General features: G+C 38.5%; 1 protein-coding gene and 1 long non-coding RNA gene across 2 annotated transcripts in view; both read right to left on the bottom strand.

Moving 5' to 3' along the window:
- The window catches only part of LOC122454822 (gamma-aminobutyric acid receptor subunit gamma-3), a 774,851-nt gene that overhangs the window by 532,801 nt on the left and 223,966 nt on the right, over positions 1 to 18,084 (bottom strand). The gene's annotated exons all lie outside the window — the stretch shown is intronic.
- LOC122454823 lies at positions 205 to 17,659 on the bottom strand. Its single transcript, XR_006273529.1, has 3 exons — positions 17,439 to 17,659; positions 12,253 to 12,257; positions 205 to 219 (listed from the first exon to the last, which is right to left on the bottom strand). It is a non-coding gene; the product is annotated as an uncharacterized LOC122454823 (long non-coding RNA).

Below are 18,084 nucleotides of genomic sequence, written 5' to 3'. Positions count from 1 at the left end.
ATCACAGATCATTAGGGAAATGCAAATTAAGACCAAAATTACACACCAATCAGAATGGCTAAAGTAAAAATAGTGATAAATTCTGTGAATTTGTGGAGAAACTGCATCTGTCGTAGATTGCTGTGAGAGTGTACAAAGATACAGCCACTCTGGAAAGCAGTTTTGGCACTTTCTTATAAAACTAAACATGCACTTGTGTACAACTCTGCAATTAAACTCCTAGAAATGAAAATTTATGACCACAAAATTTCTGTACACTAATTGTTATGAACTCAATCCATATGTTGAACTCCTAATCCCCAATGTGACCATATTTAGAGATAGGTCTTTCAAGAGTGTAGTTAAGGTTATATGAGGTCACTAGGTTGGGGCCTAATCCTATAGGACTGGTGTTACCAGAAGGAGAGGAAGAGATAGAGACACATGCTTGATTCTCTCTCTCTCTCCTTATACCTGTCCCCAAGTGCACAGTCTCGAAAGGCCATGTGAGGTCATAGCGAGAAGACAAAAAGGTGCTATCTGCAAGTCAGAAAGAGGTCTTACCAGAAACCAACCCCAGAGCATCTTGAGCTGGAACTCCCCACCTCCTAAGCCATGAGAAAATAAATGCCATCCAATCTGTGGCCTTTTGTTATGGAAGTCTTAGTAGGCTAATACACTAACATTCATAGTTGCCTAATTTGTAATAGCCCCAAACTGGAGACAAGTAAAACTTCTCTCAGTGAGTGAGTGGTTAAGCAAGCTACATAGAGTATCACTCAGAAGAAAAAGCAATGAATTGTTGATTCACACCACAAATTGATGTCTCTTAAGGACAATGGTTCCAAATAGGAAAAGGAGTACCTCAAGGCTATATATTGTCACCCTGCTTATTTAACTTATACGCAGAGTACATCATGAAAAACGCTGGGCTGGAGGAAGCACAAGCTGGAATCAAGATTGCTGGGAGAAATATCAATAGCCTCAGATATGCAGAGGACACCACCCTTATGGCAGGAGTGAAGAGGAACTAAAAGGCTTTTTGATGGAAGTGAAGGAGGAGAGTGAAAAAGTTGGCTTAAAGCTCAACATTCAGAGAACTAAGATTATGGCATCTGGTCCAATCACCTCATAGAAAACAGATGGGGAAACAGTGGAAACAGTGTCAGACTTTATTTTTTGGGGCATCAAAATCACTATAGAAGGTGATTGCAGCCATGAAATTAAAAGATGCTTGCTCCTTGAAAGGAAAGTTATGACCAACCTAGATAGCATATTAAAAGGCAGAGACATTATTTTGCCAACAAACGTCCGTCTAGTCAAGGCTATGGTTTTCCCAGTGGTCATGTATGGATGTGAGAGTTGGACTGTGAAGAAAGCTGAGCGCCAAAGAATTGATGCTTTTGAACTGTGGTGTTGGAGAAGACTCTTGAGAGTCCCTTGGACTGCAAGGAGATCCAACCAGTCCATCCTAAAGGAGATCAGTCCTGGGTGTTCATTGGAAGGACTGATGCTGAAGCTGAAACTCCAATACTTTGGCCACCTCATGCAAAGAGTTGACTCATTGGAAAAGACCCTAATGCTGGGAAGGATTGGGGGCAGGAGGAGAAGGGGATGACAGAGGATGAGATGGGTGGATGGCATCACCGACTCAATGGACATGGGTTTGGATAAACTCCAGGAGTTGGTGATGGACAGGAAGGCCTGGTGTTCTGCGGTCCATGGGGTCACACGACTGAGTGACTGAACTGAACTGAAGGGCAATGGGTGAAGTGAATAAAACTCATAAGATCATATACTTTATGACTCCATTCATATTACATTTTTGCAGAGAATAAAAATATAGAGACTGAAAACTGAAAACTGATTCATAGTTGCTAGGGGTTAGGGATGTTGGGAGTGACTATAAAGGAGCAGCAGGAGAGGGATCTCTGTGGTGATGGGATAGTTCTGTATCTTAATTGAAGGGTGGTTATAGAAATCTACACATGAGGTAAGACGGCCTTGAAGAGAACCGTGCATTTATATACTGTCCAAAAGTCTGGTTTCCAGTTTGATACATAAGGGGATCCACTGGGGGAAACTGGGTAAGGGGTCATGGGACTTCTCTATACCACATTTGTATCTTCCTATCATTAATTCAAAGTAAATCTGTTTATTTTTTCAAGTAATTATTTATTTGAATATATTTTTATAATTATTTCAAAATTAAGTTTTAAAGATTCATAAGAAATCCCAAAAGTGTTGCCGCCCTGATCACTTTTAAGTCATCATAGTTTTAAAAACAGTGAAAAATCAGCAGTCTGTCCTACAACATACTATGTTCCTTGGAGTATAAACTGATGCTTTACAGAACTTACACTACAGGAGCAAGGGAGCCCTGGTCCAATCTCAAGGTCTTCTGGTCTCCTGGCCACACTTTAGTATTCCCTGGCTGGATGAGGCTTAGACTCAGCCAGCACTGGGTTGAAGCTGCTGGGCTCTAATGACTCTCAGTCTGGTACCTTCTGAGTAATAATCTCTCTAGTCCTCAGTTTCTTCATCTAGAAAAAAAAATTCTTTTCATATGTTTCTTCTTGTGTTTGAAGGGTCAGTATCAGATTTGAAGATGATAAATGCAGCACTTATGACAATCTGTAATCTCTAGTGGGACTCACAAGAAGTAGCTATATATACATAGTAGGTATTCAGCAGGTATCAATGTATATAGTTACTTAAAATCTTATATAACATCACATAAAGACACCTGCTTAACCACAAACATTATTTTCAGGGTAAAAGATCAGTTTTCATTCTCTCAAAAATGAAAATTACTAATAAAAAGGAAAAAGAAAACTCAAGTGTCACAGAGATGTTAAAAAAAAAAGGATTGTGAATTCACTTGGTTTTTTTTTAATATGAAAATCTTCCTCAACAAATAAAACATTTAAAATAACATTCAAATATATCTGTTATAATCAAAAGCAAGAGGAGAGCTATAAAAATAAGTAGAGAAAGAACAGTTAAAGATGTACTCAGAGATGAAAAGAGTTTCTCAGAGAAAAATATGAATGGGAGTGAAAATACCAGTTGAAGAAAGGAAAGGGGATGGGAGAGGTGAAGTATAGAGATTCTGTTTAATAATAAGGATAAAGAAGAATTATTTAGCCCTTAAGAAAATTCTAAGAACTTGAAAAAAATATCCTTGTCACATTGTTGCCTCCCTCAGGAAAATGGTCTTAGAAATTTTCAACTTGTCTTATTGCTCTCTGAAGTGCCCAGTGAGCTCTCTCACCATTTCTCATGGCTCTTTACCTGTGTTCTAAACAGTGGCAAAAGATGTACCTAGCAGGAAAGTCATCACAAGGGAAAAACGTGCTCTAATGTCGAACAGTAAACCTAAAGATCATGGCATCTGGTCCCATCACTTCATGGCAAATAGACGGGGAAACAATAGAAACTGTGACCGACTTTATTTTCTTGGGTTCCAAAATCACTGCAGATGGTGACTACAGCCATGAAATCAAAAGATGCCTGCTCCTTGGAAGAAAAGCTACGACAAACCCAGATAGCATATTAAAAAGCAGGGACAAATTACTTTGCCAACAAAGGTCCATCTAGTCAAAGCTATGGTTTTTCCAGTAATCATGTATGAATGTGAGAGTTGGACCATAAAGAAAGTTGAGTGCCGAAGAACTGATGCTCTTGAACTGTGGTGTTGGAGAAGACTCTTGAGAGTCCCTTGGACTGCGAGGAGATCCAACCAGTCCATCCTAAAGGAGATCAGTTCTGAGTATTCATTGGAAGGACAGATGCTGAAGCTGAAGCCAGCTGATGTGAAGAGCTGACTGATTGGGAAAGACCCTGATGCTGGGAAAGATTGAAGGCAGGAAGAAAAGGGATTGACAGAGAATGAGATGGTTGGATGGCATCACCGACTTGACGGACATGAGTTTGAGCAAGCTCCAGGAGTTGGTGATGGACAGGGAAGCCTGGTGTGCCGCAGTGCATGGGGTCACAATGAGTTGGATGTGACTGAGTGACTGAACTGAACTGAACTCTAATCATGCAGTATTGGATCCTAGTTATCATATTTCTGAAGTTTAAGAAAGCATATATTATTAGCAAAATCATTTTAATTTTTTTGTAGTGCAGTATACCTAACCAAAAGTGCAAGCAATTTTGCCAATAATAAATGTTTGTGTTTGCTTGTGTTCCACTTCAGAAACATGAGTCTTTTTCTACTGAAGTAGGGAGTAAGGAAGTGAGACTCTGTCATATATAGCTTCTGTAGTTGGAAAAGAATGTCATTTATTACATGTACATTATACACTTGGGTAGAGATAGAAAATGATGGGATGGAATTACTTGTCAAGTGTGGACTTCCTTAATGGACAAACTACTTAAACCTATAATAGAAAAAAACACTCCATACCATTTAATTTTTCTGTAGCCCACAGCTCTAAATGTACATAGCCCTATCCTTAAACAAAAATATGTCTCTGGTCACTTACAGTGAAAATAGGAAAACAAAGCCATCTTCTACTAAAACCCAAACTTGTCTTGATGGGAAAAGAGTGAACTGAGAAAAAAAATGCATCTCAAAGATTTCCACTGCTGGAAAGATGCAAGAGACATACGTATCTATATTTCTTTAGAAATTCCTGCATATTGTCTATAAAACATACATAAGAAGACTGTGAAAAGTGGAGAAAAGAAGGCAGACCCCCAGGACATCAGGACCCAAGGAATGACTCAGTGTTGAATTCATTGGGGGTGATGTAGCCAGACAAAGAGGTGAAGAAGCCAGGAACTCAAAAGCTGTATATACACCACAAAACTCTATTCTTTTTAGCTAAAGGACCAATAAATGGGCAGTTAGCATACTTTTTTTTTTTTTTTTTTTACCAATAATTGCTCTAGTTCAGTCAAACACAAGAGATAAACTGTGGATCTGGTCTGACCCATACCAACAAAATGAGTAGATTGCCTTACCATCCAGCTTTGCCAGGCTATCATAATATGACCCAACCCTCAACACCTTGATTAAGGTGATATCAGGGAAGGCTGAGTAGAGAGACAGGACTTTCATTCCCATCATACAGTAATGAACTTCCCCTCCCAAGGGAATGATTGGAGATTATATAGCAAGTAGGTGCTTCTATGCCTTCAGCCAGTTAGGTATCAGTAGTGGTCAACTGGAAGTTCAGAACGTCCCATCAGTAATTAGAAAGCTCAGCCTACAGGTATGAAGGAATGTGAAATAAAAAAAACCAAGACTTCTACCACTTCAAAAAAATGAGGTGACACCCCAACCCTTCCTCTGTTGAAGTGGTGTCACAGAAAGCCAGCTAAAACGAAAAGTTTAATTACATAGTTTCATAATACAGTACCTAGAAATTCAGGTTTCAGTTAAAAAACACTCACCATACCAAAAACAATAAGATCTCAAACTGAAAAAGAAAAGACAATCAATAGATGCCAAAACTGAGAAGACAGATGTTAGAATTATCTGACAAAGATTTTGTCAGATGAAAGGAGTCATCAAAAAAATGCTTCATTGAGCAATTATCTGTATACCTGTGACAAATGCAAAAATAAAAAAAAAACATAAACAAACAAATGGAGAGACTCAGTAGAAGATATATAGAAGACAAATGAATGGCTTAGAACCTAAGTGAAAGTGGAAGCTACTCAGTTGTGTCCGACTCTTTGTGACCCTATGAACTATACAGTCCATGGAATTTTCCAGGCCAGAATATCGGAGTGGGTAGCCATTCCCTTCTCCAGGGGATCTTCCCAACCCAGGGATCAAATTCAGGTCTCCCACTTTGCAGGCGAATTCTTTATCAGCTGAGTCACCAGGGAAACCTGAAATAACTAAAATTGAATAGAAAACTCTTTGATGGGTTCAATAACAGGAAGGAGAGAACAGAGGGAAGAATCATGAAAGAGAATGTATAGCAATGGACATTACACAATCTGAAAAGACAGAGAGGAGACAGACTGGAAAAAAGATCAGATTTTAATCGTCCTCTGAGACTATAATAAAAAGCTCATGCTCATGTAATTGGAGTCTGAGAGGCAGAAAAGCAGAGTGGTGGTGAAAAATTGCTTTAAAATATTGACTGATGACCTCTTAAGTTGCCAAAAAACATAAACCTACAGAATAAGCTAAGCAACCCAAAGCAGAATAAGTGAAAAACATGTGAACTACAGCCAAAAAAGGGGAAAACATGTATATGACATATCATAGTAAAATTTCTGACAAAATATATTTTCTAGTTTAAAAACAGTGAAAAAGAAATGAAAACCTTATGTCAATGGGAAAAAGAAGAATTTGAGTGACAGTGAATTTCTCATCATAAATCAGGGTGGTTACATGCAAGTGGTACAAATTTTTCAAATACTGAATAAAAGGAACTGTATAATCCTGCACTCAGCATAAGTAATCTTTAGCAATAAAGAGGGAATAAAGACTTCAAATGAAGAAAATCTAAGAACATTTGTCACTGGCAGACCTATCCTTAAAGAACATCTCTAAACAGGCAGAAAACTACTGAAAAGGAAATCTTAGAACATCAGAAAGGAAGCACACATTCAGTAAAAATATGAAAAATATAATTTATTTTCCATTTCCTCTTTGACTTTCTATGTTTGATAGTGGATGCAGAAATTATGCTTCTGTTTTATGTGGTCCCAAATGATGCTCCTGGAATATTAAAACAATTTTTATTATAAACTAGGGATGTAAATAAGGTACAGTATCAATATTCCACTTAAACTGGTAAAATTATGACACAAGTAAACTGTGATAACTTATGCATATATAATGTAAGATTTAGAGCAACCACTTAATACATACAAAAATCAATGCACATGAACCCTATAGGTAAACAAGAATGGAATTCTACAAAAGATCAAGTAATCTGAAAAAAGGCAGAAAATGGAAAACAAAAATCAAGATCAAATAGAAAACAAAACACAAACTGCAGACTTAAATCTTACCATGTTGAAAATGATATGAAAAGCAAATGATCTAATAACATCATTCAAAGATAAATACTGGCAGAATGGATTAAAAAACATGAAACAATTATGTTTCACTTAAAATATTTCAACAACATAGGTACATTAAAAAAGGATGGAAAAGGGGTGTTGTGTGTGTGTATGTGTGTGTGTATATGTGTATGTATCTAATGCAGAGAAAATAAAAAGTAGAAATGGCTACAATTAACATCCAATAGAGCAGACTTCAGTGTAAATTATGACATAATGGTGAAAGTTTAAATCCATCAAGAAAGACATAACAATTGAAATATGAATGTACCAAACAACAGAGCTATAAAATGTGTGAAGTAAAACTGACAGAACTGAAAGCAAAAATAAACTCACTGTTACACAATGACTTCAACATCTCTCTCTCAACAACTGATGAAACCACTAAGCAGAACATCAGCAAGGATACAGACTAACTCACCAGTGTTACCCGCCAGCATGATCTAATAATCAGCATTGTGGAATAAGCCACTCAACATAACAAGAAGATACATTCTTTCAAGTACCCACAGAATATATACCAAGAGAAACCATATGTTTTTGATAAAACAAAACTTGTTTTTCTGGGGGAAAAAAACTAGAAATCATACAGAATATTTTCTATAATCACAATAGAATTAAGCTAGAAATTAATAATAGAAAGAGCTTCAAACACTTAGAAACTAAATAATTCACAGCTAAATAGTCCAGGGGACAAAAAAGAAGTCTGAGTGAAATTTTTAAAAAGGACACATATATATAAATAAAAATAAAAATACAACATCAAAATCTGTGAGATGAAGTTAAATAGGTCTAAGAGGAAATTTATAGAATTAAATGCATACATTAGAGAAGAGCAATAAAATCAACTGTCTACAATTCCAAATTAAAAATCTAGAAATAGAAGAAAAATAAGCACAAAGTAAGCAAAAGGAAGAAAACAGGAGCAGAAATCAATTAAATTTTTAAAAAATCAACTGAAATTAAAAACTGAAAAGATAAGGAAAGTGACAAAAGTGAAAGTCAGTTGCTCAGTCATGTCCCACTCTGTGACCCCATGGACTGCAGCCCAGCAGGAATTTCTGTCCATGGAATTCTCCAGGCAAGAATACTGGAGTTGTCCAGGGGATCCTCCCCACCCAGGGAATGACGATTCTCCCACATTGCAGGCAGGTGTTTTACTGTCTGAGGGAAAGTGACAACTTTGATTTTAAAAAATACAGATTACAAAAATGGGGATTTTCATTATAGATCCTGCAGACACAAAAACATAACAAGACAATATATGAACAACTCTTCATATAAGTACTTGACAAATTACATACATGTTTGACAAGTACTTGACAAATGTTAGATAAGTACTTGATAAATTAAACTGTTCTTGATAAATTGGATAAGTTGTTCAGAAACAAAATACACTCTACCACAACTAATACAAAATGAAACAGATCAGTTGAACATCTCTGTAATTATTAAGAACATTGGATTCTTAATTTCAAATTTTCCCAAAAAGAAAACTGCAGGGTCAGGTGGTTTCACAGGAAATTCTGCCAAATATTTTAAACTGATCAATATAATTTATATATAAAGACTTCAAGGAAATAGAAAAGAAAGGAATACTTCTAAATGTATTTTATGAAGAGCAAGCATTACTTTGATAAACAAAACCATATAGAAAATTCAAAAAGGAAAACTATAAACCAATATTCCACATGGATATTTGTGCATAGAATTTTAAAATATGTGTGAGCAAATAGACATAAGCAATATGCAAAACGAATTATATACTAAGACTAAATCCCAAGGATGCAAGGCTAGTTTAGTATTTGAAAATAAAGTAAACAGAATTAGCATATTAACAAGTTAAGAAAGAAAATCACATGAACAGGTCACATCAATCATCATAGAAGGGGTATTTGACAAAACAATACTCTTTCTTGGTAAAACCTTTCAGCCTAAGTTTTCTTCTAGAAGTTTTATGGTTTCTAGGCTTAAATTGAGGTCTTTAATCCATTTTGAGTTTATTTTGTATATGTCCCAAATTCCCTGATAGCTTAGTTGGTAAAGAATCCACCTGCAATGCAGGAGACCCAGATTCGATTCCTGGGTGGGGAAGATCTGCTGGAGAAGGCATAGGCTACCCACTCCAGTATTCCTGGGCTTCGCTTGTGCCTCAGCTGGTAAAGAATCACCTGCAATATGGGAGACTTGGGTTCAATCCCTGGGTTGGGAAGATCCCCTGGAGAAGGGAAAGGCTACCCACTCTAGCATTCTGGCCTGGAGAATTCCATGGACTGTGTAGCCCATGGGGTCGCAAAGAGTAGGACACGATTGAGTGACTTTCAATTCACAGTTCTGAAAACCATTATCACCACCACACTTGGTGGCTCAGACAGTAGAGAATCTGCCTGCAATGCACAAGACCTGAGTTTGATCCCTGGGTCGGGAAGATCCCCTGGAGAAGGAAATGGTAGCCCATTTTCTTCTTTCCTGGAGAATTCCATGGACAGAGGAGCCTACAGTCCATGGAGGCTACAGTCCATGGAGTTGCAAAGAGTTGGACAGGACTGAGCGACTAACACAGTTTGTATATGATGTGAGAAAATGTTTCAATCTAATTCTTTGCATGCAGCTGTCCAGGTTTTCCACTATCACTTATGGAGGAGATTGTCTTTTCTCCATTGTATATTCTTGAGAATGCTTCCACTTGCCATTGTGCAGGTCCCCAAACTCCACGAAGATGGAAGTTCCTTTGTTTGGGACCTCGTCCTATATCTCTTCATCTGGCTGTTGGAAAACTGCTGTCAAGCAAGGAGAACCCTCCATTCTGCCTTACTGCAACTGGCCAAAAAGCTTCATACTTCACTACCTGGAAAATCTGCAAAGAAGTTATATGGGGGAGTGAAATAGGAGAACTGGCCTCAGATTTTAAGTCATGGTTTCTGAGAGAGCTATGAAAGACAGAAAACCTTGCATGCAAAAATCGTATTTAGGGCAGGGCTTGGTGACAGAGACAAGATGGTAGATAGAAGGAAGGTTGTGAGCTCATCTCTTCTCACGAAAACACCCAAATCACAACTAACTGCTGAACAACCATCAACGAAAAAAAGCACCGAAATCTACCTCAAAAAATCCTGCATTTAAAGACAAAGAAAAAACACTATGAGATGGTAGGGGGAGAAATTGGAATAAAATCAAATCCCTTAGCTGCTGGTTGGGCAACTGAAAAACTGATAAATCATTATACCATAGGAGCTCCTCCACAGGAGTGGCAGCTATGGATCCAAAGTCGGGCTCCCCATCTGTTGATCTGGGAATTGGAGCAAGAGCCTCAGAGAATCTGGCTTTGAAGGCCAACAGGGTTTGATCACAGGAATTCCACAGGAATGGGGGATATAGACACTACACTCCTGGAGGATGCACAAAAGGTCTCCTGTACACCAGGGCCAAGGGGTAAAAAACAGTGAACTCATAAGAGCATGGTTCAGACCTTGTTGTTGTTGTTCATCCTCTAAGTCATGTCCAACTTTTTGCAACTCCAAGGACTGAAGCATCCCAGGCTTCCCTGTCCTTCACTATCTCCTGGAGTTTGCTCAAACTCATGTCCATTGAGTCGGTAATGCCATCCACCCATTTCATCCTCTGTCACCCACTTCTACTATTGCCCTCAATCTTTCCCAGCATCAGAGTCTTTTCTAATGAGTCGGCACTTCCTATGAGGTGGCCAAAGTATTCAGATACAAAATACAAAGCATTCATGTGGCCAGACCTTCAGATACAGCACCAGTTCTTCCAATGAATATTCAGGGTAGATTTCCTTTAGGATTGATTGGTTTGATCTCCTTGATGCCCAAGAGACTCTCAAGAGTCTTTTCCAGCACCACAGTTCAAAAGCATAAATTCTTCAGTGATTAGCCTTCTTTATGGTCCAACTCTCACATCTGTACATGACTACTGGAAAAACCATAGCTTTGACTATATGGACAAGTGTCAGCAAAGTGGTATCTCTGCTTTCTAATACACTGCCTGGGTTTGTCATAGCTTTTCTTCTAAGGAGCAAGCAATTTTTAATTTCATGGCTGCAATCACAGCATTGATATTAGAGCCCAACAAAATAAAATCTGCCACTGTTTCCATTTTTTCCCCATCTATTTGCCATGAAGTGATGGGAAAAGATGCCATGATACTAGTTTGTTAAATGTTGAGCTTTAAGCCAGCTTTTTTACTCATTTCTTTTACCCTCATCAAAAGGTTCTTTAGTTCCTCTTCACTTTCTGCCAGTAAAGTGGTTTCATCTGCATATCTGAGGTTGTTTATATTTCTCCCAGCAATCTTGATTCCACCTTATGACCCATCTAGTCTGGCATTTCACATGATGTACTCTGCAAATAAGTTAAGCAGGGTGACAGTACACAGCCTTGATGTATTCCTTTCCCAATTTTGAACCAGTATGTTGTTCCATGTCCATTTCTAACTGCTACTTCTTGACCTGCATACAGGTTTCTTAGGAGGCAGGCAAAATAGTCTGGTATTCCCATCTCTTTAAGAATTTTCCACAGGTTATTGTGATCCACACAGTCAAAGGCTTTAGCATAGTCAAGAAGAACAAGTAGATGTTTTGCTGTAACTCTCTTGCTTTTTCTATGATTCAACAGATGTTGGCAATTTGATCTCTGGTTCCTCTGCCTTTTCTAAAATCAGGTTGCACATCTGAAAGTTCTTGGTTTATATACTGTAGAAGCCTAGCTTGAAGTATTTTGAGCATTACTTTGCTAGCACATGAAATGAATGCAACTGTCCAGTAGTTTGAGCATTCTTTGATATTGCCCTTCTTTGGGACTGGAATGAAAACTGAACTTTTCCAGTTTTGTGGTCATTGCTCAATTTTCCAAATTTGCTGGCTTACTAAGTGCAGCACTTTAACAGTATCATCTTTTAGGATTTGATAGAGATCAGCTGGAATTCAGTCATCTCAGCTAGTTTTATTTGTAGTAATGCTTCCTAAGGCCCACTTGACTTCACATTCCAGGACATCTGCCTCTAGGTGAGAGACCACACCACCGTGACTATCAGGGTCATTAAGATCTTTTTATTATACAGTTCTACTGTGTATTTTTTCCACATCTTCTCAATCTTTTCTGCTTCTGTTAATTCCTTGCCATTTCTGTCCTTTATTTTGCTCATCTCTGCATGGAATGTTCCCTTTGTAGTAATTCAGTCATTAAGTCATGTCCAACTTTTTGCAACTCCGCAGACTGAATCTTGCCTCACTTCCCTGTTCTTCACTATCTCCATAAGTTTGCTCACCCTGATATCCATTGAGTCGGTGATGCCATCCAACCATCTCATCCTCTGTCACCCCTTTCTCCTCTTGCCCTCAATCTGTCCCAGCATCAGGGTCCTTTTTAATGAGTCAGTTGTGCACATCAGGTGGCCAAAGTATTGGAGTTTCAACTTCAGTCCTTCTAATGAATATTCAGAGTTAATTTCCTCTGGCTTGACCTCAATCTGATTTCGGCATTGACCATCTGGTGATGTCCGTGTGTAGAGTCATCTCTTGTATTATTGGAAGAAGGTGTTTGCTATGGCCAATGTGTTCTCTTGGCAAAACGCTGTTAGCCTTTGCCCTGCTTCATTTTGTACTTCAAGGCCAAACTTGCCTGTTACTCCAGATATCTCTTGACTTCCAACTTTTGCATTCCAGATCCTGATGATGAAAAGGACAACTTTTTTTTCTTTTTCTTTTTGGTGTTAGCTCTATAATCTTGCAGGTCTTCATAGAACTCTTCAGCTTCAGCTTGTTTGGCATTACTAGTTGGGGAATAGACTTGGATTATTGTGATATTGAATTTTTTTTGCCTAGAAATGAACCTAGATCATTCTTTTGTTTTTGAGAGTGCATCCAAGTACTGCTAGTTGTGGAAGGTCTCCTGAAGAGGCAGGGTCATGGCTGTAGCTCATTAAATGGACAAAGACACTTACAACTGTAGTTCTTTGAAGTATTCATTAGCATGAGGCCTCCTGGATGTCACCATTTTGTCACCAAGGGCTGGCCCCACCCAACAGTCTGTAGGTTCAAACACTGAGACATCACAGGGAAAAGAACCAATGGGTGGGGTCACAGCCACACCCATCAGCAGAAGTGTTATTCTCTCAGTTGTGTCTGACTCTTCGTGACCCCAAGCACTGTAGCCCACCAGGCTCCTCTGTCCGTGGGATTTTCCAGGCATGAATACTGAAGAGGGTTGTCATTCCCTTCTCCAGGTTATCTTTCTGACCCAGGGATCCTACCTGGGCCTGCTGCATTCACACAGATTCTTTACCATCTGCACCAGGGATGTGAATGAAGCCTTCCTGAGCACAGGGTTGCTGGCTAAGCACAGCCCTTGAGACTGCCTTGCCCACCAGTGGGACAAGACCCATCTCCATCTACCAGAGAGCTGGATCCAGTCCCTCCTACCAGGAAGCCTATGCAAGCATCCTGGACAGCCTCACCTGCTGGGGGTAGGCAGCAAAGGCAAGAACTACCAGTGTGCACCTGAGAACAGAAGCTATAATCACAGAAAGCTAGACAAAATGAGATGTCAGAGGAACAGGTCCCAAATGAAGGAACGAGGTAAAACCCCAGAAGAACAACTAAATGAAGTGGATATGAGCAAGCTACATGAATAGTAATTCAGAAGAATGATAGTAAAGATGATCTAAGATCTCAGAAAAAGAATGGAAGCATAGATCAAGAAAATACAAGAAGTATTTAACAAAGACCTAGAAGAACTATAGAACAAGTCAATAGAGATAAACAGTACAATAACTGAAATTAAAATTACACTAGAAGGATAATTATAATAGCAGAATAACTGAAGCATATTTTCTCTTCTGTTCCACAATAATGACTTCCACCATTCTTGTCTTTCAGCTCACTTAGTATGGAACAGAATAAAAGAAAAAGAAGGAAAATAAGTCATAAAAACCTAAGCCATCACTGGGACATTAAATGCACCAACATTCATATTATATGGGTGCCAGAAGGTGAAGAGGGAAAAAATCTGAGAAAATATTGGAGTAAATAATAGTTGAAAACTCCCCTAACATGGGAAAGGAAATAGTCACTGAAGTCCAGGAAGTACAGATAGTCCCAGGCAGTATAATACCAAGGAGGAACAAGCTGAGATATACAGTTATTAAATTGACAAAAATGAAAGACAAAGAAAAATATATGAAAAGCAACATATAACATCCAAAGGAATCCCCTTACTGTTATCAGCTGATTTCTCAGCAGAAACTCTGAGGGCCAGAGGGAGTGGCATGATACGAATACGAGACCCCTATTTATGCTGTCTACAATAGACCCACTTCTGATCTAAGGACACACACAGACAAAGCAAGGGGATGGAGAAAGGGATTCCACGCAAATCAAAGCCAAAAGAAAGCTGGAGGAGCAAGACTTTTATCAGAAAAACAGACTTTAAAATAAAGATTGTTTCAAGAGACAAAGAAGTATACAACATAATGGTCAAGGGATCAAAAGACAGAGTAACCGTTTTTCCAAAGAAGATATGCAGATGGCCAACAGGCATGTGAAAAGATGTTCAACACTGTTAATCATCAAGAAATAACAAATCAAATAACAAGTCAAAACCTCACATCTGTCAGAATGGCTATCACCAAAATGAACACAAAAAGCAAAAGTTGGTGAGGTCGTGGATAAAGTGGGACGCTAGTAAGTTGGTATAGTCACTATGGAAAGTACTATGAAGGTTCCTCCTAAAATTAAAAATTTATCTAACATATATTATGGAGCAACTCCACTTCTGGCTCTAATTCCATAGAAAATAAAAATACTAATTTGAAAAGTACATGCACCCAATATTCAAAGAAGTATTATTTATAATAGTCAAGATATGAAAGCAACCTAAGATATGAAATCAACAGATGAATGGATAAAAAAGATGTTTTACATATATATAGTATGCATATATAATGGGATATTACTCAGGAACAAAAAAAGAAATAATTCTGCCATTTGCAGCAGTATGGATGTGCTTGGAGGGATTATGCTTAGTAAAATAAGTTAGACAAATACAAATAACATACGCTATCACTTACATATGGAGTCTAAAACATAAACAAATGAATGAATATAACAGAACAGAAACACACTCACAGAACATACAGAACAAACTTGATGGTTACTAGTGAGTGGAGAAAGAAGGAGAGCAATACAGGGGAAGGTAAATAAGAGCTACAAACTACTATGTTAAACTAGTATAACTTCATAAATACACACAGGGAAATATGTCATTATTTTACAATAACTTTAAATGCAGGAATGGTTGCAAAAGTCAGACACAACTGAGTTACTGAACAACAAAATAAAAATACTGAATCACCATGTGGTACACCTGACTCTCCTATAATTTTGTACTGAAGTGGCAGTGAAAGTCACTCAGTTGTGCCCAACTCTGCGACCCCATGGACTGTACCTGCTAGACTTCTCTTTGAATGGAATTCTCCAGGCAAGAACACTGGAGTGGGTAGCTGTGACCTTCTCTAGGGGATTGTCCCAACCCAGGGACTGAACCTAGGTCTCCTGCATTGCAGGCAGACTGCTTACTGTCTCAGTCACGAGGGAAGCCATAATTTTGTAAATCAACAGTACTTCAACAAATTATCTTTCAGAAAACTGAAACTTGCTCAACTTGAAAAACAACATCTACAAAATATTTATGGCTACTATTACTTAATAGTGAATGACCAAATACTTTTCCCATAAGATCAGCAGCAAAGCATGTCCACTCTAACGACACATATTCTAACACAGTACTGAAAGTTCTAGTCAATGCAATAAAGTACGCAGAGGATGTGAAGGTGTACACATTGGGAAGTAATAAATAAAACTGTCCTGATTTACAGATGATATGATGGTCTACATATGATGGAAATTTCAAAGAATGGACAAAAAACTCCTTATAAAATAATGAGGGGGTTTAGCAAGGTCTCAGGAAACCAAATGTCCACACACAAAATATTTATTTCTATTTATTAAAAAACAACATGTGGAAACCAAAATTTAAAATACGTATAATCATTCTTTTATAATACAAAGGAATTTGGATTCCAATTTTAGTTCTAACATATAAAAAGCTTGAATGCCTGCACTGGTCTTTGCACTAAGAATAAAGCACAGCAACTTGAATCAATGATTACTCATGGAACCACTGAATAACTGAGATTTAAAGATGCCAAAAGTGAGGTTAAAGCTACTCTAAAGTCTGTAGAGACAGATAAACACAGAGAATTAAAGCTGATGAATAACTTACGTAGAGTAGAAGCCCCTGAGTCAGAAACTAGTAAGAAAGCTTAAATGGTAATTTCAACAATTATTGGAAGCTTTTGAACTGTGGTGTTGGAGAAGACTCTTGAGAGTCCCTGGGACTGCAAGGAGATCCAACCAGTTCATCCTAAAGGAGATCAGTCCTGGGTGTTCATTGGAAGGACTGATGTTGAAGTTGAAGCTCCAATACTTTGGCCACCTCATGCGAAGAGCTGACTCATTGGAAAAGACCTTGATGCCGGGAAAGACTGACGGCAAGAGGAGAAGGGGACGACAGAGGATGAGATGGTTGGATGGCATCACTGACTCAATGGACATGAGTTTGGGTAGACTCCGGGAGTTGGTGATGGACAGGGAGGTCATGAACCACGTGCTGTGGTTCATGGGGTCGCAAAGAGTCGGACACGACTGAGCGACTGAACTCAATGTAATTTCAACAAATTACATGGACTACTATGTAAGTGAGACATTCTGGGGGACTGCAATCTTAAGAGAACAATCACACTCCCATGAATGTTAGGAAACTTTAGGAACATCCCAAGAAATTCATGATGATGTATTAAAAAAAAAATTCCCTTTGTCTCTGTAAGAGAAAAGAAATCATTGTGAAACATGACAAGAGAGTTACCCAAAACCAAGGCTTACTGTCCAGGAGAAAGTACTTTACCAGAGCCTAATCTTCCCCACGAACAGTATGAAAAGGCAAAAATACAGGACACTGAAAGATGAACTCCCCAGGTTGGTAGGTGCCCAATATGCTACTGGAGATAAGTGGAGAAATAACTCCAGAAAGAATGGAGGGATGGAGCCAAAGCAAAAACAACACCCAGCTGGGGATGTGACTGGTGATGGAAGCAAGGTCCAATGCTGTAAAGAGCAGTATTGCATAGGAACCTGTTAGGTCCATGAATCAAGGCAAATTGGAAGTGCTCAAACAGGAGATGGCTAGAGTGAACAAGAATCGACATTCTAGGAATCAGTGAATTAAAATGGACTGGAATGGGTGAATTTAACTCAGATGACCATTATATCTACTATCGTGAGCAAGAAACTCTTAGAAGAAATGGAATAGCCATCACAGTCAACAAAAGAGTCTGAAATGGAGTACTTGGATGCAATCTCAAGAATGACAGAATGAGCTCTGTTTGTTTCCAAGGCAAACCATTCAATATTACAGTAAAAAAACTCTATGCCCCGACCCCTAATGCTGAAGAAATTGAACGGTTCAATGAAGACCTACAAGACCTTCTAGAACTAACACCCAAAAAAGATGTCCTTTTCAATATAGGGGACTGGAATGCAAAAGTAAGAAGTCAAGAAATACTTGGAGCAACAGGCAAATTTGGCCTTGGAGTACGGAATGAAGCAGGGCAAAGGCAACAGTGTTTTGCCAAGAGAACACTCTGGTCATAGCAAACACCCTCTTCCAACAACACAAGAAACAACTCTATACATGGACATCACCAGATGGTACATACCAAAATCAGACTGATTATATTCTTTGCAGCCAAAGGTGGAGAAGCTCAATACAGTCAGCAAAAACAAGACCGGGAGCTGACTGTGACTCAGATCCTGAACTCCTTATTGCCAAATTCAGACTTAAGTTGAAGAAAGTAGGGAAAACCACTAGACCATTCACGTATGACCTAAATCAAATCCCTTACGATTATACAGAGGGAGTGAGAAATAGATTCAAGGGATTAAATCTAATAGACACAGTGTCTGAAGAACTATGGACAGAGATTCGTGATGCT

The sequence above is a fragment of the Cervus canadensis genome, chromosome 17, assembly GCF_019320065.1.
Source record: "Cervus canadensis isolate Bull #8, Minnesota chromosome 17, ASM1932006v1, whole genome shotgun sequence".
NCBI classification, from domain to species: Eukaryota; Metazoa; Chordata; class Mammalia; order Artiodactyla; family Cervidae; genus Cervus; species Cervus canadensis.
The sequence above is the reverse complement of the archived record's forward strand: the minus strand, read 5'-3'. Positions and strand labels throughout refer to the sequence as shown.